The sequence below is a fragment of the Sturnira hondurensis genome, unplaced genomic scaffold, assembly GCF_014824575.4.
Source record: "Sturnira hondurensis isolate 20B ecotype Veracruz unplaced genomic scaffold, ASM1482457v3 Scaffold0007406, whole genome shotgun sequence".
Classification (NCBI taxonomy): domain Eukaryota; kingdom Metazoa; phylum Chordata; class Mammalia; order Chiroptera; family Phyllostomidae; genus Sturnira; species Sturnira hondurensis.
The window spans coordinates 3,069,768-3,095,196 of record NW_028080037.1 but is presented as its reverse complement, the minus strand read 5'-3'; the positions used below and the strand labels follow the sequence as shown (position 1 = coordinate 3,095,196).

Here is a 25,429-nt window from a genome sequence, read left to right as displayed (position 1 = left end):
AGGGGCCGTCCCTTCTGCCGGAGGGAGTCCCAGGCCAGGCCTGCCCGCTGTTCCCTCTGTCATACACAGGGCCTGGACGCCAGCACAGCCAGGCCACTAGGGTCCTGGTGGCTGCACCTGGGGCAGGTACATCCTCAAACACCCTCCTCTGCACCAAGGTTTTGCGTCCAACCGCCAAGGTCCTAGGTCCCGGAGGCCTTTCCTGATGTCACAGAACTGCCCACCCCCCTCAGACTTGGAGCAGAACTCTGCCCACTGGGGGCGCAGCCCCCAGCCCCAGGTGGCTGCCAGCCCAGGGCACCACGGCCAGGCTGGCTTGGACGTCAGGACAGAAACGTCAGGACGTTCATCTGCTGGGCACCTACTACGTGCCAGGCGCATGCTAGGCGCTCCACGCCCATGTTCTCATTGGCCATCTTTCCTCTAGTCGCAGCTGCCCAAATCTAGGCCGCCTCCTCGAGGTGCTTTCATGGCGCGTGTAAGCACGCCCGTGGCCTCAGATGTCCCCTTGCAGCGGGAGTGGAGCGTGTGTCACGGGCCGTCCCCGATGTAGGGATGTCCCTCCTGCTCAGAAGCCATCGCCTTGAATCCTCGCTGACGTGGCCCAGTTCCCAGTGCCGCTGAATAAACTGATTCACAGTGAAGGACCGGGGTGAATGTGACGTGGTTCCCAAGGGCGTTTACAGCGTGAATGGGGACGGGAAAGAGCGCCGTCCGCCGGAAGGAAGAAGGGACCGGCCGAGAGAGAGACAGGCAGGGCCCCCGTCCGAGCCCCCAAAACACAGCTCGGGCGACGGAAGGTGCCGGGCACCTGTCATCAAATGCCTACCCGACTCCAGGCCCCTCCTCCCACGGGGACCCTGCCCCCACGAGAGCCAGTGCCGCCAGGACCAGCTAGGGGACACCAGGAGGGGAGGTGTCAGTCTGAAACCCACCGCCGATCGGCGGGGACAGCACCCACTAGACCTCAATTGTCCTGGAAACCAGGTCGAAGCCTGAGAATCGCCACAGGAAGGCTGGGAAGTCCCCAGCCAGGCATGAGGGGCAGGCGAGCCTGGGGCTGGGGGCCAGGTGGGGAGGAGGGGACCACATCTTGGTCCCAATTTCCCTAAGGCAGGGAGCTGGCCCCAGGTTTCTTGGTGTCCCCACCTCCTCTAGCCTCTGAGGAAGACGCCTGCAAAAGGACTGGCTCCTTCCTCGCACCCGCGGTCCCGCCGTGGTCTCCCACCCCTGCGCACCAGGCTCACGTTAGCTCTGCCCTGGAGCCCCCCGGGGCCACCCGGGGCCCCTACAGTGCTGACCAGAGCCAAGGGCAGTGACGCAGCCTGCAGGCCACTGGACGGCAGCAATTTCCAGGTTGTCACTCCCCACCAGGACCGCTACTGTGATGGGGACCCATGGAGTTAAAAGGCTGAAAGGAACACCACACTGGATTTCTGCACATGCACTCGCACCCCCATTTGCCCTGCAGAAGGACGCAACGTCTCCAGAGAGAACACAATCTCCCCACCTTCCCCAGGAGACTCTGGCGCCGAGGAGGAGTCTGAAGGTGACAACCGGATCTTTCCGTGCGGAGCTGGGACGGTCAGGGCCTGGTGCTGTGCCCCACAGTTCCACGCACGGCCCAGGTTGCGAGAGCCGTTTTGCAACATGAAGTTCCCAGCCCATCCCCTCTGCACGAAGCGGCACCTGGGATGTCTCAGGGTGAAATGCAAGACCTCCTCCCAGCGAGTGTGGTCAAGTTCAGGGCACAGCTGGGCCCTCACGGGATGAGTGAAGCCTGTTCTCGGTGACCCAGCACAGGGCAGTGAGGTCCACACCCCCCCCCCAACACTCCCCATTCCCTTTATTACAAGAGGTGGCCAATCGTGGGTTTAAACAGACCACCCTGGTGGACGGTGGCCCCTGGCCTGTGGCCACCGGGGCGTCTGGTGACCCCAGGGGCTTTGCCGCTGTCCTTGGACCGAGCTGCCCAGAGCGGGCATGGCTAGCTCCCTGCATGCGCCTCCAACGTGGGCCCTGCTGCTCCCTCTCCCGAGGTGGCCAAGCCTCCCCGTCTGTTGGCGCCGAGACAACCGCAACGCCTGTCTCCGGCCTGGCGCTTAGTAGGAGCTCAACAAAATCTTCAATAACATGCACAGCAGTGTCGGCTCTCACCTGCCCAACGCTCAGGCTTGGCAACGAAGACCCCTGCTCAGTGGAGGTCCAATCGCTGGCCCGGAGAAAGCCACGGGAGGCCAGGAGCACCTGGAATCCTCAGCTTGCAAAGTCTCGGTCAGTTCCTGCCTGCCAGGGGAGTCTCCTGGGACCCCATGCCCAGCTCAGCTGCGGTGTCTGGGACCAGTCCCTCTTCCTGGCTCCTGTCCCCAGGGCACTCAGGCCTCTGCAGGTCCCCCAACCCCAGCCCGCCATCCATTCCTTCAGCTACAAACACATCAGACTGGATGTCAGAAGCCCAAGTCGGGGGCCTCCCTGGCTGACCAGTTTGCCTTGGGACTTTGGACAAGCAACCCCCGTAACTGGGCTCAGCTTCCCCATAGGCTTAGAGATGAGACCGGACTCCACGATTCCTCGAGTCCCTCCAAGTCCACCCGGTGCTTCCGAGATGCCCTTAGGGTCGACTTCTAAAAACATACCTGAGTCCAGTGCCCTTGCGGCCTCCACTCCACCCCCTGGCCCCGCCACCTGGCCCAGCGAACACAGCCGCGCCCGTGGCAACCTGAAAGCCTTGGGCAAAGCACAAGGGACCGAAGCAGCGACCAGGAACGAAGCCAGAGGCGTGCAGCTTCCGCCACCGGGACGGAAGCAAGGACGGCTCCTGGAGCTACCTGAGCCACACGGCCAGCCCGGGAGTGGGTGCCTGGAGGCTCTTGGGAAGAAAAAGGGGACCCCCCAAGGGCCTGGGTCCACCATGAGGGTGGGGGGAGGGCCTGAGCATGTAAAAAGAGGGTGGGTCCACCCTGTACCCCGAGTCATACTGGAGAGATCGGGAGGGGGCGGGAGGGACGGCGCCGGGGTTAATAAGCTTCCGTAGCTGACGGGGCCGCTGATGGGGCCACAGGCGGTGGGGACGGAAAGTGTGTGTCAGCCGCTGCTGTGGTCCGGCCCCAGTCATCAGCTCTCTTCCTTCCTGGGAGCCTGCGACCTTGCTGAACCTCCCTGGAAACAACGGCAGGAAGCGCCCCTCCCTGTGTGAGCTGGGAGGGCAGGAAGGAAGTGACTGCCTCCGAGCCGGGCCAGGACCATCCCCGTCAGCTCTCCCACGGGACCCCACGGAGGCAGACTCAAGACCATCCCCTGCCCTGCGCCCACCCCACCCCCAGCTCTGCAAGGAAGGGCTCCATTCCTTTGGAGCAAGAAACTCCCGAAATAAACGCTGCTCCTCCAGCCCTTCCCTCTCTGCGGGGGGTGGTGATCTCAGCCTGGGGACGAGGGGCTGCCTCTTCCCACTACCTCGATGAGTATTGCCATATTGCCGTCGAGGGTCCCTCCAGGCCACACACGTGCCCAGGAGCAGCTGAGGACGCAGATGGGGCGACCCTGCTCTTCCCACTGGGGCCCGCTATCTTCCAGGGCCAGGCGGCAGCGAGGACCGGCAGGCACAGAGCGGGGCGAGTGGGGCCACCCCAGGGCACAGGCTTCTATCTGTTACACTCAAGGCTGCGTCCCCAGCACCCAGAACCCTACTGAGAAGACACCAAGGAGCCAGTACATGGCTGCTGGACACACAGGTGCCGCTGAGGACCCCCGAGAAGACGCACTACCAGCCCCGCCCCCCCATCTCTGTCTCCAAGGGACTCGGGGCTGCAGCTGTGAGGAAGGGGAGGCGCCATGCTCTGCAGGAAGTAGGAGGCAGAGGCTCCGTCCAGGGCCACGCAGCCCATGTCAGGGCTCAGGCCAGGGGCAGAGAGGGGTGCTCACGGCCGGGTGGTCCCAGGTACCGCAGGTGACCTCGGACAGGCTGCAAGTCAGCGCCGACTTTCCCTGCCAGCCCCCTGCCCCCACCCCCAACCCCCCCAGCAGCAGAGACACCACCTTGGAGACACGTTAGAACAAAACGAAAAAGTGCAACACAGCACACCCCCGCTGAGCACGGGGGGCCTTTCCACAGCAACTGAAAGAGTGATTGGAGAGGAACACTCGCCTTCGGTGCCCACGGGACGGGAACCGTGGTGCTGAGAAGGCGTGCTGCGTGGAGGGCGGGGTGGCCAGACCCCAGAAGGGACTCCTGGGAGGCCGACCGCCAGGAAGGCTGGGCTGGCCCGTCCAGCTGCGTCGAGGAAACCAGGCCTCGTGCTTCTGGGTGTGGGTCCCAAGCCCAGCGCTTAACAGCTGTGTGACCTTGAGTCAGACAATGGGCATCTTCGAGCCTCGGTTTCCTCGTGCGGTGGGGGGCCAGCACGGCCCCCACACAGGAGCCCATGCACTCACAGCCCACAGTCAGGCCGGACGGCACAGAACCTGGGGCACCGGCAGCCCCCCACCCTGCCTCCTCACCGGGTCAGGTCAGTTTCCCAGGACACATCCAACCTCTGTGCCCCAAGGATCAGCCTGCAGGAAGAAGGTTGTGTCGGGGTTCGAAAAGAAACAGGCAACATCACTTGTCCCTGTCCTGCCCACCAAAGGCCATGGCATGACAAAGGGACAGGGTGAGGCCTGTACCTGACCCTTGAATGTGGGACCGGAAGGACAAGAGGCCCAGGAGGGCCCAGGGTTCTGGCTCTTCACTCAGATGGAAGTGGGGGCGGGGGGAGGAGCAAAAGGGCACTGAGGGTCGACACCAGGTCCTGAGGCCACCTGTGACTCCGCAAGGACCTCGGTCAAGTCCTCTGCAGCTTCTCGTCTGGGGAGACGGTTATGAAAACACATGCATGACTGTTTCTGTGTCATCGGCCTTGGCACGTCATGCTCAGTCACAGCCAGCCTCTACCCACTGCGGAGGCTGGGGAGCCAGGCTGAGCCCAGGGAGTCAGGAGAAGGGAGGCACCAGGTGCTCTGCCTGGAGGACAGCGACCAGGCGTGGCCTCACCTGGAATCTGCTGTTACCGAGGCAGAATGTCTGTCCCTCCTACTCAGTGAAGAGCGGTCGATATTGGCAGGAAGCAAGAACGATGAACACAACTACCCCGCGCCCATCAGGTAAAGTCAGGTGTTTACGAAGGAAGCAAACGGCGGCAGAGCCCTTGAACCCCCCCAAACTCCAAAGCTGGGGACTGTCCTTACCTGGAGTTCTGTGGGAGAAGGTTCCCCTGCTGTCCTACCTCGGGACGGCTCGGCTGGCTAGGCCCACGGGAGGGCGTCGGGGACCAGGACACACTTGCCAGCATCCTGCAGGGAGAAGCCAGTGGGGAAGGAGGTGAGACACCTGGGGAAAGCTGGACCTCAGCCCGAGCAGTGCCGGCCACTGGGCATCCGGCCGCGCCCAGAGAACGGGATGGGGACATCAGCCACATGTTCGCTGGACCAAGGATGCATTTCGTGGCGACGGAAGCGCCTCCTAGGACCCCCACGCCCTGGGGGGAGGTGGCTCAGGGAGACACCTGTGACCCGCAGGGGCAGCTGTCTCATCTCAGAGCCCTGGGCCTCAGACCAGAGGCTTTTTTACCCATCAACTGCTGGGCATCGCGGGAACTCAGGCTGCACCGGCCCGGCAGGTGGAAGGGCAAGGGAAGCAAACGACGGACTCTCCCGCCTCCCTGTGGGTTCCCTGCAGTCGGGCAGCGGGTGACGTGAGACCCGCCTGTGCCAGGCAGCCGGGGGCCGAGCGGAGCACGCACAACAAACGCAAAAGGAAGAGAACCGGAACTACAGGGGGTCCCAGATACAGTCAGCCCACATGGCTGTACAATACTCCCAGGTGCCGATAAAGCCACCCCCTGGCCCAGGGCTCCCACGGAGTCGCCCACGGCCCACGCTCGCAGCCGGGCGCCCAGTCCTGTACGTCGGGGCACCTGCGAGCCCCAGCCCTGCGCCCAGGGAGCTGGCAGCAGCCCAGGCCTTCCAGGGGCCGTGACCGGAGGGCAGACCCCTGGGGGCCAGAACCCCAGAAACCGGGTCCCAACTCTAGAGCCGCCCCCCTCTTCGGGCTGAGGCCGGAACAGGGGCCGGGGACACCAGGCCCTGCCTGCCAGGGGCTGGCAGTCTCGACAGAGGCAGAAGAGGAGGAGCGTCACCCTGCGGCGGACAGCAAAGTGGCAAACTGCCACCTGGGGACAGGCAGCGAGAGGAGTTCAAGGGAAGGAGAGTCTAACTGGGGAGGCCAGCAACGGGGTGGGGGGGTGCGGCGCCGGAGCCAGGTTTTCCCGTGCCCACCACCAGGCGCAGTCTCACGCTCCTGGGAAATCACGGCTAATTCAGCAAACTCCCCGCTGGGATGGGCCGCAGAGTGGAGCCATGTCCACCCTGCGCCTGCCCTGCCCCCACGAATAGTCCCTACCCTCGCTGGACCCCGAACAAACAAAATGTCCCAACGTCCCGGGTTCCAGTCCCCCGCTGGGCACAGCCGGGTCCCCCAGCTTCTCTTCCTACACCCCACCAAAACCCACAGCTCCACACGCGGGCACACGCCCTGCCCCTGCACGGCAACTCTGCCACAACCCCTGCAATTCCTCTGCGGGGTCCCTGGAGGTCTGCCTCCCTGTGTTAGAGGTTATGGTTCTCCATGGCAACAGACCAGTCCCAGGCAGCAGGGCGGGGGGAGGGGGGCGCGTTGCAGGCGGGCCAGCTGCCCCTCTCTGGATGGCGAGGGCAACGGTGACTCAGAATGAGACCAGCAAGGTCACTGCTCCGGGGCACAAGGGGGGAATTACTGATCACCCAGCAGAGCAGCTGAAGTGCAGAAAGTGAGTGAGGAGTCAGCTCAAGGAGGGAGGGGGCAAGGCAGCGGGAAGAAGGAAGGAAGCNTCTGCCACAACCCCTGCAATTCCTCTGCGGGGTCCCTGGAGGTCTGCCTCCCTGTGTTAGAGGTTATGGTTCTCCATGGCAACAGACCAGTCCCAGGCAGCAGGGCGGGGGGAGGGGGGCGCGTTGCAGGCGGGCCAGCTGCCCCTCTCTGGATGGGGAGGGCAACGGTGACTCAGAATGAGACCAGCAAGGTCACTGCTCCGGGGCACAAGGGGGGGATTACTGATCACCCAGCAGAGCAGCTGAAGCACAGAAAGTGAGTGAGGAGTCAGCTCAAGGAGGGAGGGGGCAAGGCAGCGGGAAGAAGGAAGGAAGCCGCCGCCAGGTGACTCAGGGCTCCTCCAGGGACCCTGCACACGGGGGGCCCAGAAGCCAATCGGCCCGCTCCCTTGAGGGGAAGTGAGAAATGCAGACCGAGCAGTTCCATGCCACACGCACATGCCACGCACACCCACAGGAGGGGGGTTGTGGGGTCGGGGTCCTGGAACCCGCCATGGAAAACACTCGGGTTTTGCTGTGTGCCAGAAACAAAAGAACACGTTTTATTCCATTACGCCACCCCCTCCCCAGTGCCACGCGGATGTGATTGTAACAGGTTGTGATGGATTACAGTGTACACTGTGAGGATTCGATGCACGCAGACGCTGACTGTGACGAGATCCCTCCGGCTCCATTCCGCACACTGGCCACCACCCGTGTTGACCTGTTGGGGGGGTGCTGAGATAGGTCCTACCCTCAGCAGGTCTCACTCCCGAAACGCAGCTGACCCACGACAGTCACCGTGCAGTGCGAGAGACCATCTCTTGGAGGTCTTAGACCTTGTCGATCCGCCCGGGGCGGTGTGCGTAGTCGGGAACTTGCAGGGGGCAACCACACAGCACAAAGGGAACACACCCTGGGAACAGGAAGTCCGAACCGCTTCTCCAGAAACGTCTCAGATCCCCGACTTTGTTTCGGGCAGCGGACGTGAGCTGGCTGCTCAAGTGAGGCTGTCTCTCCACACAGCTTCCACGGAGAGGCGATCGGTGCCCCTCACGCTGGTCACACCCGGCGAGGTAAACATCAGACACACACCTGGCGAGCGCCGTTTCGACCGGGTGCTCGTTGAACCCGCGAGTTCCTAACGAGTGAGCAGTGTGACTGGGGTTCAGCACTCGTTTCCATTCTCCGTTGGCATGGAGACAGGAAGGCCGGGCGGGAGGGGGAAGACTGGACAGAGAGGGGCGGCGGCAGCGGAACAAACGGTGGACAGCAGGTCCCGCCCGCAGCTCCACCCGCAGGGCACGGCGCCCAATTTTTTTTTTGTTTTATTGAGATACGATTCACGTGTCCTAAAATTCACCGGTGTCAAGGGTCCAGCTCAGAGGCGCGTGGTCCATTCACGAAGGTGTACAACTACCACCGCTGTCTAGTTCCCAGAACATTTCCATCGCCCCCAGAAAATACCCCTCTCCTCCCATTAGCTCCCTTCCTCCCTCACTGCCCACTCCCCCTGCACCCAGCCCCCCCGCAAACGCCATCTGCTCTCGGTCTCTGTGGCTGTGCCCGTTCTGGACGTTTCTTACACACGGAGTCACACGTGGGGCCTCTGTGGCTGCCGTCTCTCATGCAGCATCTTGTGCTCGAGGGTCGTTCCTGTGGTGACAGGCACCAGCGCCCCATCCCTTTTCAGGGCTGAGTCATATTCCCCTGAGGGGAGGGACCAGGTTGGCTCACGGGCTCATCTACTGCCAAGGACTATGGCCGCTTCCACCCGTTGGCTCCTGTAAACACGGACGTACCAGTTTTTGCGTAGACGTACGTTTCCGATTCTTTGAGGTCTGTATGTAGAAGTTCCTAATTTTTTGGTAAGTTAACTTAAGTGATACCTCGGTATTTTTGAGTCGACAATAAGGGGGCGTCTCTCCTGTCCCAGCTCCTCTCCTCGGTGACAGGTCTGCACGCACACGCTCTGCTATGTTCTACAGACAGCCTGCTGGGAGGCAGAGTGGCGGCCAGGCGGGCCTTGGCCAGCACAGCTCTGTGCTGCTCGGGAAAGAGCACAGGGCCCAGCCCGAGTCCCATCGCTGCCACCTGTGTCCCTGGGAAGCCCCTTAGCAGAGCAGAGGTGTCACGACTGAGTGACCAGAAGGAGGGGCCTGCAGGGGGACAGGTTCTGATGTCCAGCTCTGCTGTCTCTTGGCTACGTGGCCTCGATGACCTGGCCTGTCTGCTTGGCAGGCTTCACAGAAGGGCTTCGAGGAGCCCGTGGGCCAGTGGGCGTAAGGGCCCAGCCCCAGGCCCGGTACTCGGGAAGCACTCTGTGTCTGCTGCCGTGTCAGCCCTTGGACGCGACCCTCAGTCTCCCCGTCTGGAAAATAAACGTAGGCATCTCCAACACAGTTATGGTGGAGAACACAAGACCCCTGGGTGATGCCCTGCGGGCCACCGTTGCCGAGCAGCGCGGAGGAAGGGGGCCGGCCGCACTGCGTCCCCATGGAGAGGCCCCGCCTCCCCACTCAGCCTCCCGCAGCCCAGAGTTCTCCGCACCTGCCGCCCACGAGCATCCCAGACCCCGGGGCTGTGGGCGGCTGGCTGGGTTTCTTACTGCTAGTCCCTTCCCTGCCCCCCCCGCCCCCCCCTTCCGGAGCCTTCCCTCTGCTTTCTCCACACCCCACTCTGGAGCCCAGCGTCCCTCTGGGAAGCCCTTCGGAGGAGGCGGCGGCGGCAGCAGCAAAGCCTGGGAGACGGCGAAGAGGAAGGACGCCTCGCATTAGCGAGGCCATTAGAAAGCTGTTAGGAGCTGTTCTTCTCCCAGAGCCCGGAGATGCAAACCCAGGCCCGGGCGGGCCGCACAGGGGACAGGAACAGAGCCAGGGCCCCCCCAAGCGCGCAGAGTCCACGGGGAAGACGCCCAGCACGCACACACGCACGCTGAACGGGGAGAAATTCTTAGCCGGCAGCAGTTGGTAGCATTATGTAAAACCCTAGGCCCACAAAAATATCACTGGGATGATAAAAAGTTAAATTTAGCTAAGTACAGAGTGACTAATACTATGAGGGAGAGGCCCCCGCCCCCTGCCCCGTTGCCTGGAGCTCCTACAGCTGGCTGTCAGAAACTTCTGACGAACCGGGGCTGGCGGGCACAGAATAACAGGTTATGTAACGAGAGGCGCAGCCGTCGCCCGGGCCTGCTCGAGGGCGGGGTGCGTGGGGTCTGGCTGGAGCTTCGCCAATGGGACCGGCCTCTGGGAGCAGGGCCGTGGGAACCTGGGCGTCCCAGGGGCCTGGAGCGTGGAGCCAGGCCTAGGAGGGGTGCGTACACAGGAGGGGGTCCACCCCGCCTCGGCTGCACGGGCCTTTTCCCCAGAGTGGTTGTGGGGGGCGCTTCCTTTGGGGACCCTGGACGAGGCCAGCGCTCGTCCGGCCCTGTGACCCGCTGTCAGCAGCAGAACAAGGTGGAAGTAAGGACCAGGTGCCAGGAAGCAGGGATCCAGGTGTCAGCACATTGGGACAGGTGTTCACAGCAGGACACCTCGGGACAGCCAGGGGTGATGGGCAACCAGGACGTGGTCCAGCCGTGCGATGGACTAGTACGCAGCCCCCCAAAAGGAGGGGACTTCTATCACATGGGTGACCCTGGAGGGCATTAGACTAAGTGAAAGGAACCAGACACAAAAGAACAGATACCGGCCCTGGCTGGTGTGGCTCAGTGGATTGAGCACCGGCCTGTGAACCAACACATCACAGGTTCGATTCCCGGTCAGGGCACATGCCTGGGTTGCGGGCCAGGTCCCCAGTAGGAGGCGTGCAAGAGACAACAGATCAATGTTTCTCTCCCTCTCTTTCTCCCTCCCTTCCCCTCTAAAAGTAAATAAATAAAATCTTAAAAAAAAAGAACAGATACTGTATGATTCCACTTATATGAGGGATCACAGGGGTCAAATTCATAGACACAGGCCCTGGCTGGGCAATGGATGCTCGGGGTTTCGCAGGGATGGAGCCCCCGTGCGGGAAGATGGATGTTCTGGGCGGGCGGCGGCCGCCCGAGCACAGGAGTGTGCTCACTGCCGCCGAGCTGTACATTTAAAAATGGTCACGGCGCTACATTTCACGTCACGTGTGCTTTACTACAATAAACACGGTAAACTGCACGAAGGAGGAAAGGGAGGAGGCCGCAGCCTGGGTGCGTCGGCAGCTCCTCTTTGGGGGACGTAGCCGCCAGGTGAGAAGCCCCACTACCTGGAGGTCTCACTTTAGTCACCCGCTCCCGAGCGAAAGGACACCGAGAAGTAAGAAAGGTCCAAGAATCAAAAAAAGAGCCAGCGAGGCTTTTGAACAGCGTGTTCCCCCCCAACCATGTGCTTCTCGTTCACCTTGAACCTTTGAGGGCCCGGCGGGGGTGGGGGGTGGTTCTGAGTGGCATGGGAGAGGCTGAGGGCTGGTGAGAGTCGTCCCCCGGAAGGAGCCTGGGCTGGGCCTGCGGGGGCTGCTGGGCCCAGAACAGATTCCGGATCTGTCCCCGGAGGCCTGGGGCCGACCCACGCGCCCCAGCCTTGGGGACACACCCTGGCCGGCTCTCATCTCTGTGTTGACAGGAGGATCCCGCCCCTGGCTGCCCGCTGGCTGTTTTCTGAGCCTGGCATGCACGAAATGAGCGGTGACCCAGTCACCATTATCCTGGGTTCCTCGTGACTCAGGAGGCTTCTGCAGAAAGAGCTTCTGCCTGGCCTGTCTAGAAGCCAGGTGGGACAGCAGGGGTCTCCAGGGGGCCCAGAGTGGGCGGCTCCACCTGCTGGGCTCGGGGGCTCCGACTGGCAGGGGAGAGCTTTGCAGGGGTGTCCCCTGGGCCTCCCTGAGGGGCCTGGTGGCCATCCCATACTCGTAGCGTGGTCAGGAGCCGGGGCCCCCATCCCTGCTGGCACACCGGCTGTCCCTCAGCCTCTGGCAGTGTCTGGCGTGGGTTCTGACTTTTTTCAGAGTCCCACAGAACCCTGACGCTCCATGCTGGAGGAACTGTGGGCCTCACCCCACTCGCAGAGAGGGAAGCGTGAGTCCCAGGAAAGACCGTTGTCCCGAGGCCGCAGGGAGATCCCCAACTTGGGCCACTGCGCCCCCGCCAGCTCATGACTGAGGGCGTGAAGCTGCTTCCGGCCACACGGCCTCGCCCCCCTCGCATTGCGGCCAACGCGGCAACGTCAGGAGGCGAGGTGGCCGGCCAGCCCTCGACCCTGGTCTGTGTGCTACCCAGGCAACGGGGCGCTCTGCCAGGGCGTCGTGGGTCTCCCGGGACGTTAGTTGTAAAGAGACCTTCCAACCATGGTTCACGGGCAATGAAAGCCCAGCCCCCTGCCCGACAGGTGCGCCCCACCGGAGGCCCTCGTCACAGTGTCAAGCCAAGCAGACACCCGCGGAGAGTTTCCGTCTGACTCACTGTCGTCGCAGAGGCGGCAGAGCCAACCGCGTTCTCAGGGCGCCGCGACCGCTGGGCTGCCGCAGCTGCCCCTGGTGCCCCACGGGCCACAAGCGTGGGCGTCCCGTTCAGAAAACCGCTGCCTTCCAACAGGCTCCCAGCGGTAATTTTTTGCTTTTAACTAAAATTAAGAAAATAATAATAAAGCAACTTCCCCAACACCCCAATTTTTAAAAAAAAGAGAAAAGAAAAAGGGAAAAAAGCGAACGTGAACTCAGAAGAAAATCCCCACGCTCAGCCTGGTGCCGGACTCTGCAGCGCCACCGGCGGAAGGGAGAGGACGCTGTCCCTTAGGCCAGGTGAGGCCGACATGGCCCGTCTTTTGGGAGCCGGGCCACAGGATCCTCGTCCCTGCCTCCTCCTGGGCGTGACACGCCCTAGACAGACACGGCCTCAAACACACGTGAACCGTGCTGACTTTGCCTCTGAGCGCTCCCAGCGATCCCAAGAGGTCACCGGCGAAACCCCCAGGGGGCCGCAGACCCCAGCAGCAGCCTTGCTGAGTGAACCAGATCCTTGATACCGGCCAGTCGGGTTCTCAGTGTTGATGTCCAGCCAGGCCGAGCACGGGCAGGCATCTCGGACCTCTGCTCCCGGCCGGCCAAGGCCTGGGCCGCCGGGGCCCCGCGGGTCCCCCACGATCGAGAGCGTGACTGGCACGGGGGGGAGGGCCACCTGCATCCCCAAGCCGGCCGCCGTCAGTACTGTGTGTGGAGGGCCATGTGGTTGACGGTCCTCCCGCATCCAGAAGCCAGATGGTCTAAACAACCCGTCGGTGGTGTGGCGCGTAAATATTTCCTGTCATTATCGTTGTGCCACTGTGGTGATGTGACGGCGGCTAGAGTGACTCTGAGGAGCTCGCCGGTGAGAGCCGGTCCGGGCGCAGCCGGGGCTGCAAAGCTGGTCCTGCGTGGGGGAGGGGACAGCGGCCAGGGCGGGGCTGGCCTGCTGCCCACAGGTGGCCTCCCTTACACCGTGACCCCGGGGAGCGTTCCCTGGGAGCGCTGGGCAAGGACCATCATGTTTCTCATCAGGAACCAGTGCGGCGGCTTTCACTCTCGGTCCGAGGTCTGTGGCCCAGCCTATTTCTCTGCCTACCAGGAAGCACACAGTTAAGTTTCTTTGTTGTTGTTTTTGTCTTGTGTTTTTTCATTCATTTGCTTATAGATTGTCCTCAAGAGCATCGGTACAGGTTTTCTTCCTTTGTGGTTTCTCTCTCTTCTATTTTCTGGGGGGTGAAACTGTGTTGAAGGTTTTCGGAAGCAGGTAGGAGGAAGAACGTGAAGAAACTCCTGTCGTGCGATCGCAGGTTTGGGACTGGCCTCTCGCCAGTCTGCGTGGGTTGTCACCGCGGTGGTGGGGACAGGGTACACCCTTCGCACACCTGACATGGAGTAACAGCTTAGGGTTAGGACAGGTCATTCCAGTGGCCGTAACGAACAGTCCTTTCACCTCAGGGGCCTATGGTGATACAATTCTTGTCATCCAATTCAGTCAAACTGGATGTTCCGGCGGTGGCCTCCATGCCGTGAATCTGGGTCTGCCAGCCCCCGGGGCTCCTGCAGGGTCCTCCGCTGGGTCTGGGCCATGGAGGGCCACGTGGGGCATCTTAGGGGCCAGACCCAGAAGGGGTGTTCATCCCTCTGCTCAGAGAACTGGTCACACAGCCCCGCCTCGAACCCCGGGGGCCAGCGTGGGGTCCAGGAAGAGAGACTGGGACCAAGCCTGACTGCCCCCAGACAGCGTCATGGGACAAGTGGACAGACTCGTGAGGGACATAGAGTGGAGCTCAGGGCTGCAAAGGGACAGAGGCGAGGGTGCCGGAGACTGTGTCTGCCTGGTAGTCCACGTGCAAGCCATCGGGACGCTCGCTGCTCCGTGGTTTGGATTCCATCCCAGCATTCTCTTCTGCCGAGACAACAGGACTACACATCCACCTCCTCCTCGTACAGAAGGGGGAACTGAGGCCCAGAGAGGAGAGTGGACCCAGAGTCAGCCAGGTAAGGCCCTGGGGTCAACTCCCACGCCCGGGACCATTTCCTTGCCCACAGAGAACGCTGTCTGTGTGTCCCCGGTGCTCACACCCTGCTGTGGGCGGGAGGGTGGGAAGTGGACTAAGTCCGTCAGCTAGTGGCCTGGCCACCCCGTGGGGTCCTCGGGGAGATCCCGGGCCTGCCCTCCGCTGGGCGGCGGGTGGGGAATCAGCCTCGTCCTCAGACCCGCCCGGCCCCGCCTGCTCTAGGTGATGCACAGGTGAGCGTGTGAGAGCCCCCTGACCTGTTGCTCGAGGGTCACATGCCACAAACCCCCCCCAGCGAGCCTGGCCCCTGGGTCATCTCTTGCCCAACAGAGTCCTCCAAACTCTCCCTCCCGGTAAAACACAACCGCAAGGTGGGTGGACTTGGCGGGGACAGCTCGCTGCTCCACTGGGGGTGGAAGACGCACTCCCAGGAGGCCCCCACTCCTGTGCTGGGCACATCGGGGTTGGTGCCTGGCTGTGTCATCTAGGGCTGCTGGCTGGGACATCGGTCCCCTCCAGGTAACCATTCCCCTCAGGCTCTCCCAGCCCCTCTCGCAGAACAGAGGTTGGCCCCCAGGACGGCGTTTAAGCTCGCAGTTCCGTGGCCTGAGGCACATTCACATTGCACGCCCACCACCACCCTCCGTCTCCAGGGCTCTCCCACCTTCCCAAACGGAGACTCTGTCCCCACAAGGCACTCACTCCCTGTCCGTCCCTCCACCCACCGGGGGAACATCTGTGAGCGACGACTCCTTAAAAATAATGTCCTTACTTGACAAACTTGTTTCTGCAATTTTACAAGGCTGGGGATCATTTTAAAGCTGGCTTCTCGGATCCTTGGTGATGGACGAGTTGGCCGAGGAGGGCAAGGTGGCCCCCCACACCCCCACAAGGAAGGAACCTTCCAGGCCACCACCTGCCCCCAGGAGTCCAGCCGCCCCTGTCCCCACGCTGTCCTTACCCCGGCGATGCCAGGAACCCTGCTAGAGGGGCCCTTTGCGGTAGAAAGAGCTCTCACACGGTTGTCTCCTGGTTTTCATTTGACTTAAAAGCTCTTCCCTGCCTGGGGTTTTGAGGTTAAAACCGCCGCCTCTCACTCCTGTCCTAAGTGGGAGTGCAAACCGGCCCTACCTTGATGGAGAACAATTTAGCAACAGCTGTTGAAATCAAAGAACACCCTTGACCTAGCCCTTCTCCCTCTGGAAATTGCCCCGCAGGTAGGAGCGCATGTTTGCCTGGGCACCTGTCTGTGCCACAGCGTTCTCCATGGCACTGTCTGCCCCCAGTCTTCTGCTATTGAACTCCAAAGCACCAAGCAAAGGGAGCCGGTTTAACAAAAGGCCAGGGCTTGTGGCAGCCCAATGCCAAGGCCATCATCACCCAAGGGGACCTGGGCCATGTCAACGGGCCGACGGAGGCTCACCTCCAGGGTTTAGGGACTGCTGAGTCCAATAAGCAGGTGCACAAGGCAGGCGGCTACCAGCAGGGTTGGTTTGTTTTTTTTAAGTAGTACATATTCATATGTGCCAAGGATCTCAAGAAAAAGATACACCGACCCCAAAACTAGCCACTGCGGGTGGAGGGAGGAGACTGTAGGCGAGGGAGCGAAGGGTCATCTGTTCGCCTGCCTGGCTCCTTGCCCCTCAGTGCCAGGCAGGTGCAACTGATGGAAACAGTGTTGTCCGTGTCAGACGGATCTCGTTCTCTCTGTCGATACTTTGTGGCAGTCTGCGAGCCCTAGGCGCCACAGACCAAGGAAGGCATCTCACTGATCGTTACAGCCTTGCTGGTGTCCCCCGGGGGGCACCACCGATGACTTTTTGGGTGCTGTGCAATTTCTTCTTAAATACATGAAAGAGTGAGTGAGTGAGCGAATGACTCGGGTGAATGGACAGTGAGGAGAAGCCTTCACGTAAAAAGAATTGCTGTTCTTCGAAGTCGAGGAAACCGAGAGGCCAGGGAAGGAAGAGGGTGAGTGGAGGCGGAACCGGGCTGACGGCTGGGATGTGGGGGGAAGCAGGTCCAACAATATTCAAGGAAGAGCCCTGACTGGTGTAGCTCAGGGGACTGAGCACCAGCCTGCAGACCAAATAATAATATTCGAGGAAGGGGCTCGCCGTGGACGGGGTGGTTGAGTTGGGGGCAGACATTTAACTGAACGGTTGTTTTTTTTTTTTAAAGATTTTATTTATTTATTTATCTTCAGAGGGGAAGGAGAGAGGGAGAGAAACATCAATGTATGGTTGCCTTTTGTGCGTCCCCTGCTGGTAGTTAGCCTGCAAGGAACCGGCCTGCAACCCAGGCATGTGCCCTGACTGGGAATCGAACCGCGATCGTCTGGTTCGCAGGCCCGCACTCAATCCACTGAGCTACGCCAGCCAGGGCCTGAACGGTTTTTAAATTTTAAATTTTAATAACGATTTTAGGTTTCTAAAAAGCCAACATTTTTATGTTTGTTTTGAAACAGCAGAATGCAAAGAAAATACTAGGTGGTCCAAACAATTCTGAAATACATTTTTTCTAAGATCCACATTACAGCCTACCTTTTAATTCTGCGAACTAACTATCTATTCCCAAAGAAGCAGAAAGATTAAAAAACCCACCACTCTCCAGGGAGTTGTCACAATTCCCCAGCGCCCTCCAGGGACCAGTGCGTGCCCGGCACAGGAACTGCAGCCGGCTGGCCCCCGGGTCTTGCCCTGAGGACCCCCAGACCCAGCAGGCAGGCGGGCGGCAGCAGCCCTGACCACTCAGCAGGGGGGGCGGCCAGGAGAGCAACCGTCACAAAGCCCAAGGACGTCGGTCCTCGGAAAAGTATATGGGCCGCCTTGGGCGGTCACACCAACAACTTCGGTTAAAATAAGGCAAAAATAACAACAATAATATAGTAGCAAAGCCACACTGAGGAGAGAAAAGGAGAAGAGATAAAGAGGAAAGGGAGTCACGAGGAGACCATGACCTCAGCATGAGGGACATCTGAGAGACGCACCCCAGCCACCCCTCCCAAGGCTGCTGAGGACAGCCCGGCGGCAGGGGACTCGGGGACTCTGTCGGCACCTGGTAGCCCCAGCCGCGTGTGAACAAGTCGTGACCCCTGAAGCACCGAATGCTTTCTAGCTCCCACTGCTTGCTGACTGAGAGGCAAGAAGCGCCTTTGGGAAAGATCGGGGCACTTTGGGGCAAACAGCGAGGAGCTCCCCGAACCTGGATGCAGCTGGCACTGCCCTTGGGCGGGGACGGGGAGGTGGCCGTGCGCTGGTTCCCAGCAGGAGTTCATGGTTCACTTCCAATACCCAGTTCTTCTCACCGGCACCGTGTTCCCACCCAGAGTGGGGACCCGGGACAAACCCCAGGAGCAGAGCCCGTCTCGGAGAACACGCTGGTGCCCACCCCTCAGGTCGCACCCATCGCCCAGGACCCGCGTTCGATTTTCGGTGATGGCCTCTGCGCTAACCGCTGCGGGGTCAGGGGGGGATGTGGCCAAAGCCTTCTCGGGGGGTTCCTCAGACGGACCTGAGAGGCGGGTGGCATCACCTGCCCCAGGGCAGGAAATTCTGGCTGACGGAGAGGAAGGGGCGCAGGCTACACCACAGCCAGAAGGCTGCCACCAGATGCCGCACCCGGGTCTCCTGACTCCGGGTCGCACCACCACAAACGAGACACTCAGGAGAGGCTCAGCCGGGAGAAACAGCCGGCCCGCCCCGGGGGCGTCTGGGGTGAGGCACGGACACCACACCGCCGTCCCCACTCTCCCTGGGACGCAGCGCTGCCTGAGCCTGCCAGGTGTCACTCTCCTTTCCGACCAGAAAACAAGGCCACTGGCATGTGGACCCCCAGGCAGACAGGTGCGAGAAGGGTTCCCTCCTTTCCCCGTGGCCAGTCGTTCGCCTGGACACAGAGGAGAGCGTGGAGGTTGCTTATTCGTTTTGCAGTGGGGCCGCAGCGCTGGGTGCCGGATTACTCCTCACTCCTGTTCAGCGTGTCGCCCTGGAGAGTCCAACGTGAGCGCTGCTTCCCTGTCCAGGCCTCCACGGGTGCCCCCCATCCCACCAGCTCTGCCCCGCATCTACCTGGCCCGTCTCCTGGCTCCAGTCCTGCGTGACAAGGGAGGGTGGGACCGCCGTGCAGCCAGCGTTAGAGGGAACACCTCTTCCAGCCGTGTCTTCCGGACGCTGGTGGCCCCGGGAGCCCCTCACCCTCTGGGCCCCCCCACACACTGCTGGACTGTCTCACTAGGAAAACTGGATTCGGCCGCTGCTGGTGGGAGATGCTCTTTATTATTGCGGTGAAATCCGAGCCTGCCCCTCCATCTCTCCATTCCTGAGAGTAATGGATGTTGGACTTTATCAAATGCTTCTCTGGCATCTGTTGAAAGAGCCTAGGCCTTTCCCCATCGTAGGGGATCTCTGAGAATTTAATCCTCTGCTTATGTTTCTGAGGCCGGTCCACACCCGGAGTCCGGAGCCCTGTTGCCAGGGGAGCACAGAGAGACACGCCCACCAAGGAGCTTCTGCCCGGAGAGGGAGAGGGTGGGCACGCAGAGCGAGCCACACCCGTGCTCCGCCACCGCGGGAAGGCAGAGGCAGGGACGGTGGGGATGTGTGTACAGTGACGAGGGCAGCCGGCCACCGCCAGAAGCTGGGACAAAACAGTCCCCCTCAGAGCCCGCAGGAGGAACCCACCCGGCCCACACCCTGAATCTGGGCTCCTGGCCTCCTGGTCTGTGAGCGAACAAGACATGACCCTGGGAGACCAATACAGGAAGCTCTCCGCCCTGGGCAGGCAGCTCAGGTGGCTAGAGCATCGTCCCAAGGCAGCAAGGTTGCGGGTTCAATCCCCAGGGCATATACGAGAATCAACTGAGGAACACATGGATGGGTGGAACAAGTTGATGCTTCTCTCTCTCTCTCTAAAAATTAATAAATAAATGATTTTTTTAAAAAAGAGGAGAGAGCTCTGTGAGGCAGAGGGGGAGTTTGGCAATCACATTACTGCCACCCCCCGCCACACCGTCCCCACTTCCAGGACACTTGGGGAGCCCAGGACCTCTCCCTGGTGGGGACCTTGGGTCCCAGCACCTCCAGAGACAGGATAAGTCTCAGCACTTCGTAGGCCCCTTGAGGCACTGGGTGCCATTGGGGCACCTTCACACACACACATGCACACACACACACACACACACACGTCTCCTTTGAACCTCGGGACCCAGGGAGCAAACAGGAGCTCCCACAGCAAGCCGGTGGAGCTGCCTGCGTGGGCCTTGGCCCCGCCACGTACTGCGTCCTCTCGCAAACCCGGGCGCAACACCTGCCGCAGCGGAGCCGTCGCCCACGCGCCTCGCAGCTGCGAACGCCGGGGAGCCCAGGCAGTTGGCACCTGCTCTTTGAAAAGGTATTTATCTTTCCACTCGCTGACAGCAAGCAAGCAAGCAAGCGCCTTAAAAGGACATGCCCCATGGCAGGTGCACAGGGCTCTGCTGAGACAGATGTCACTTGCACGCAGCCATCCCCGGCATTAACGGTCAGGAACTCCCTCCCCAAAAGAGCGACAGGACGAGGGGCCTGCGTGGCCCCAGCCAGGCCCGCAGGTGTGGACACCTCTTCGAAGCCCTGGGGGCAGCCAGGTGCTCTGGGAACGCAGGGGCCACACCCAGGGGCCCCAGACCCACTGGTTCCAAGACAAGTTTGAGGGTTGTTTTTTGTGTTGTTTTTTTACCATTTTAAACATTTTTAAGTGGCATTAAGAATATTCACAATGGGCCTTGGCTGGTGTAGCTCAGTGGATTGAGCGCAGGCCTGCGAACCAATACGATCACGGTTCGATTCCCAGTTAGGGCACATGCCTGGGTTGCGGGCCAGGTCCCCAGTGGGGCNAGCCAGGTGCTCTGGGAACGCAGGGGCCACACCCAGGGGCCCCAGACCCACTGGTTCCAAGACAAGTTTGAGGGTTGTTTTTTGTGTTGTTTTTTTACCATTTTAAACATTTTTAAGTGGCATTAAGAATATTCACAATGGGCCTTGGCTGGTGTAGCTCAGTGGATTGAGCGCAGGCCTGCGAACCAATACGATCACGGTTCGATTCCCAGTCAGGGCACATGCCTGGGTTGCGGGCCAGGTCCCCAGTGGGGTGCCTGCAAGAGGCAACCACACACTGATGCTTCTCTCCCTCTCTTTCTCCCTCCCCTCCCCTCTTTAAAAATAGATAAATAAAATCTTTTTAAAAAGGGAAATTCACAATGTTGTGCCACTATTTCCAGAACATTTTCATCACCCCAGTAGAAGCTCTGCACCCCACCCCCGCCCCACCCCCAGCCCCCCGAAAGCACCATCCTGTTCCTGTCTCTATGGGTTTGTCTGTTTCGGGTCCCTCCCTCATCAGAGTGGCATCATACGAGACTGTCCCTTTGGGTCTGGCTTTGCTCACTCGGCGTGTTTCTGAGGTTCTTCCATTTCTGAGGTTGCAGCGGGTGCCGGAATCTCCTTCCTTGTCATGGCTGAATGGTACCCCATTACACAGAGAGAGGCCATGAGCCGTTCACCCATTCATGCGGCAGTGACTCGGTCTCTCACCCATTTACATTCCCACCATCAAGGCGCAGGGGCTACCATTTCTCCACGCACTCGCCAAGAGCTGCCGGTTCCCTTTTGAGGGGGGAGGACTGAGAGCCAAGAGTGATTTCAGAGGGAGGGAGGGAGGGGGGAAGGAGACAAGTGCCACAGGCGATGGCCCGTCCCAGCTTCCGTCGCCCTGGGTGCCCGTTCTGTACAGCAGGCACTGGGGAAGGAAGGCTGACCGCAGAGCCCAGAGCGTTCAGTTCGGTCCCGGCTCCGCGGCTACAGCTGAGCCCCTCTTGACAAACACTGTAACCCCTCTGAGCCTGGGCCACGGCCCCCCATGGGAACGGAGCTCCCGTGCCCCTTCCTGCAGGGGAGGCGGGCGGGGACCCCCTCCAGGCACGGGGCGGAGAGTGTGTTTCCATGAACTCCGCAGGACGGGACACCTCCCTCTCCACCTCTCACGGAGAAGCCGAAATGCAGGAAACACAGCCGGACTAAGGAGGAGCGGAGGTTTTCTCCGTGGCCTACGGGCAGGGCGGGGGGCGGGGCAACCGTGGGCCGGAATGACCACCGGCACGTGGACCCCGCCGTGGACTCGAAGGCCTTCCAGATCAGCGGACACCACAGTCAAACATGCAGGTAGGGCAGGAGTTACCATCCCAAACTTGTCGGGTGAGGGAAGGAAGGGAGGCCAGGGAGGTGCAGCCACCTGCCCCAGGTCACACAGCAGGGCCGAAGTCGGGGTCTCGGTCTCTGTGTGTGGGGCCCACCGCCCGGACCGGGAAGCCCGGGCTGCCTGGGAACCACTCTCGGGAAAGAAGCAGGACCCTCGTCCCTCGCCAGCAGGAAGGCGCGGAGTGTGGCGGCCCCCAGGCTACCATTTCCATAGTGACGGAATCACAGAGGCTAAAAATAAACCCCCTGCCTCCCGAAACCCCGTCTGTTCCACTCCAGCTGCACGGGGCGTCGAGAGGCTCGGCGGTGGCCCCGACAGCAAAGAAAGGCCCTTTCGCCAGGAGAAAGGTGGCAACGTACCCAGGACACCGGTAACGCCCTGTGAACCGCCATCTGCGCTCCCCGGAGACTTGGTGGAGACTGTCTCCCATGGGGGCCTGGGCACCCTGTGCCCTGGGGGTGAGTGCCAGCCAGCTTAGGGCGCCCTGGCCACTGGCATGGACAGTCCTGCCCGGGAGAGGTCCCCCAGGAGGCTCAGAGTCAGCCTTGAAAGTGGGGAGTGTCCCTGCTCCAGGTGAGCCTGGGGCCAAGTTCCTGCACTCAGAAAAGTTTTACATCATGTTCAGATTCTCAAGTGGGCTCCCAGAAGCCTGTTAGTGCCCACACAGGTCCCTGGTTTGGGGGTCTGGGGGAAGTCACTCCCTGCCTCTGGGCCTCAGTTTTCTCATCTGTAAAATGGGCTTGATACAGGGCGGGGGGGAAAGGGCCCTAAGAGCTAGTCACTCAGCTGCCCAGTGCATCCTGGTTTGTTGGGGGGTAGCCCGTGCCCACAGAAGGCCACTGCCACGGGCCTACTGCATGCCCGCTGAGCGCGCCCCGAGCCAGCACCTCACACGTGAGGACCACCCCTCACTCCCCGTCTGCGTGTCCCTCCGCACACCTGCCCTCTGCCTCGGCATATCTTCTGAGTAATCCAATGAGGACCACAACTTACATTCCCAGTACAACTCAGGGACTACATGACGGCTCATTTTAAATGGCCTTAAAATTCACACAAGGCCCTGACCAGTGTGGCTCAGTGGATACAGCACAGGCCTGAGAACCAAAGGGTGGCCAGTTCGATTCCCAGTCAGGGCACATGCCTGGGTTGCAGGCCAGGTCCCCAGGAGGGGGTGTGCGAGAGGCAAGCACACATGGATGTTTCCCTCCCTCTCTTTCTCTCTCCCTGCCCCTCTCTAAAAACAAATAAATAAAATCTTTTTTAAAAATTCGCACATGAAGCACAAAGCTCGAGGCCCGTCCCCCAGCCCTGAGTTAATAGTTAAGCCCCTCCCTCGGTGGCAGGAAGACATCCCGGAAAGCCTCCTCAGTGCCACGGCCATACCTGCAGAACCCATTTCCTAAGTCGGCTCTTGGAGTTGCTTCACATCCCAAGGTAATTAGCCCTAATGAAGCAAGTGTGACCCCGAGAATTACAGGCTGACTTCCTGCTCGGACTGGGCAGGCAGGAGGCTGCCGGCTCCCTCCACCTGATCTCCTGCAGCGCCAAGGGTGCCCCCCACCCCCGACCCCTACTACTACTAAGGGCTGGGAGTCAGCGAGTGCTCCGGGGCCACGGGGGCGGGGGGAGGGGCGTGCACGGGACACACAGCTGCTCCCTCCTCCTAGAGCTGGCTCTGAACCCTGAGAGGGAGGGAACCTTCTGACAAGTGGAAGTCACAGAGGAGCGAGCCCCAGCCTCACTCGGTCACCCCAGGCACCCCCCATGCTCACCCCTGGGAAGGATGAGGACTCAGGCCGTCCCTGAGCCGTAGGCAGCGGCTCAGCTGTGTGGAGTCGGGGGGGCCCACAGTTCCCACAGCCTCTGCACCTGCCCCCTGCCCCCTGCCCCCTGCCGCACTGCCCCCACTGGGCAGACTCAGAAAGGAAGCACCGAGGGCGCAGAGGCCCACAGCCCTTCCTCGAGAGTCGGGTCACCTCACAAGGCCAGGCCCCTGGGCATCTTAGTCTTTCATTGCCCCCTGGCCCAGAAGCAACCCCTGGCTGGCCTGGAGACAACTGCAATGCCCACCTGCAGATGGTGGGTAAACGGGTGTATAACAAGCAACACACACCGCGTATGACAGACCGTGGGCTGCTATCCAGTGAGGACGAACCGGAGGCCGAATGAGACAAGCCGGCTGCAAAGGGACAGGTGCTGCATGACTCCACGTGGCAGAGGGACCCAGAGGGTCCGACGAGCAGTGGCAGGCACCGGGGACTGGAGGGGGGGGTGTGTTTCACAAGATGGAGCCACAGTGCAGGGTGATGAGCAAGTTCCGGAGAGAGAGGGTGATGGGGCAACAACCGTGCAACGCCGTGAACGGGCCTCAGGCCGCCAGATCGAGGGGCTGAAGATGGTCTGTGTGCACCGCGTTGGGTGGCGTGGTTGGCCACACAAGCAGCAATAAGGTGCCGCCACCTGCTACAGCCCGGTGCACCTGGAGAACAGCCCACCAAGTGCAAGAAGCCAGACACCGAGGCCCGGTGTCTCTCAGCTGTGTGGACGTCCACAGAGGCGGGAAGAGGCCACAGACTGCTGGCCGCTGGGGCTCCTGGGCATGGGGTCCGTCCGGGGAGAGGAGAACGTTCTGGGATTAGACTGGAATTCACAGCATCGTGAATGTGCCCAACGACACTGAATTCTAACCGTAAACATGGTTGATTTCCGGTTCTGTGAATGTCACTTCGATTTGAAAAAAGGCAAGGCTGGTGTCCCCTGGCCTTCCTCCGCCTCTGCCCAATCCCACCTACTCCTCACTTGCACGCCTCTGAGGCCTGAGCATAGCCAGAGGTGTGGAACCCTCCTGGTTAGGTCTCCGGTTAATGAAAGCAAGAAAAACTGGCCAGGGAGACACCAGCTGGATTCCCTCCCCTCCCAGGGTCCTTCTACTGGAGGCTTCATTAAGCTCCTCCAAGCGCAGAACCAGGCGAGGCCTCCTCCACCGCCTGGCCCCCGACACCAGGCGCAGGGCCACGCCCAGACCATGACTGTCCAAGTGGGAGGAGCTCCACTTGGACCAAGCTGAAGGGCCTGAGGGGGACATCTGCGCAGACAAGCTCTGAACTGCGCCCCTTTTCGAAAACTGCCCGTCTTGCTCCCGGAACCTCGAAGACACACAGCAGAAGCAAGTCCCACACCCCATGTGTAATCCCAACCCACCAGGTGTGGCTGCAGGTCGCTACAGCAGCATGGGGACCTGGCCTCAAACGCCCACACAGGCCAACGCTGGACCCCACGGGCTGGGTTCCAGGCTGTGCAGCAAAGTGCATCTAGCAGGGAAGTGAGTCCGAGTCTTTCTGCTGGAGGAGGGTCTTGCCTTCAATTTGCAGAAAGCACGGCACCTGTGAAGGGCCAAGGTGGAGTGCGGGAACGTGTGCACGGGAAGGGCCGAGGGCCCAGAGGGCAGGGCCCCCGAGCAGGAGGCCCCAGCGGGGCAGGCCCTCCGACCACTCCGAAGAGGAGAGGTGCACACGGTTCTGTTCTCTCTTCTGGGAAAAAATGGGGGGGAAAGGACAAGATAAACAACGACAACAAAACCCTAAACCAAAAAGGTCATGGGCACTGTTCAGACTGAACTGGACCAGCAAACTCTGGTGGATTTCAAAACACACCACAGCGCCGACTGCCTAGCAGACACCACGGAGCATGACCTTGAACCTGAGCACCTGGGTCAGTCAGGTCAAGTCCCAGCCAGCAGCCCAAGTCACAACCTCACTGAGTGGCAGCGGCCCGTGCTTGAAACAGGACAGGGGGAAAACGCCAGAGCCCACAGGATGACC

The 25,429-nt window shown here is 61.1% G+C and overlaps 1 protein-coding gene across 6 annotated transcripts in view; it reads right to left on the bottom strand.

Moving 5' to 3' along the window:
* The window catches only part of PITPNM2 (phosphatidylinositol transfer protein membrane associated 2), a 107,770-nt gene that overhangs the window by 74,819 nt on the left and 7,522 nt on the right, over positions 1-25,429 (bottom strand). For 5 of the 6 annotated variants that reach the window (XM_037051945.1, XM_037051948.1, XM_037051949.1 and 2 more), the window contains exon 2: positions 5,224-5,328. The exons of the other annotated variant lie outside the window; for it this stretch is intronic. The gene's annotated coding sequence lies outside the window, so the exon portion shown is untranslated. The remainder of the gene's footprint in view (positions 1-5,223; positions 5,329-25,429) is intronic. 6 annotated transcript variants of the gene reach the window in all.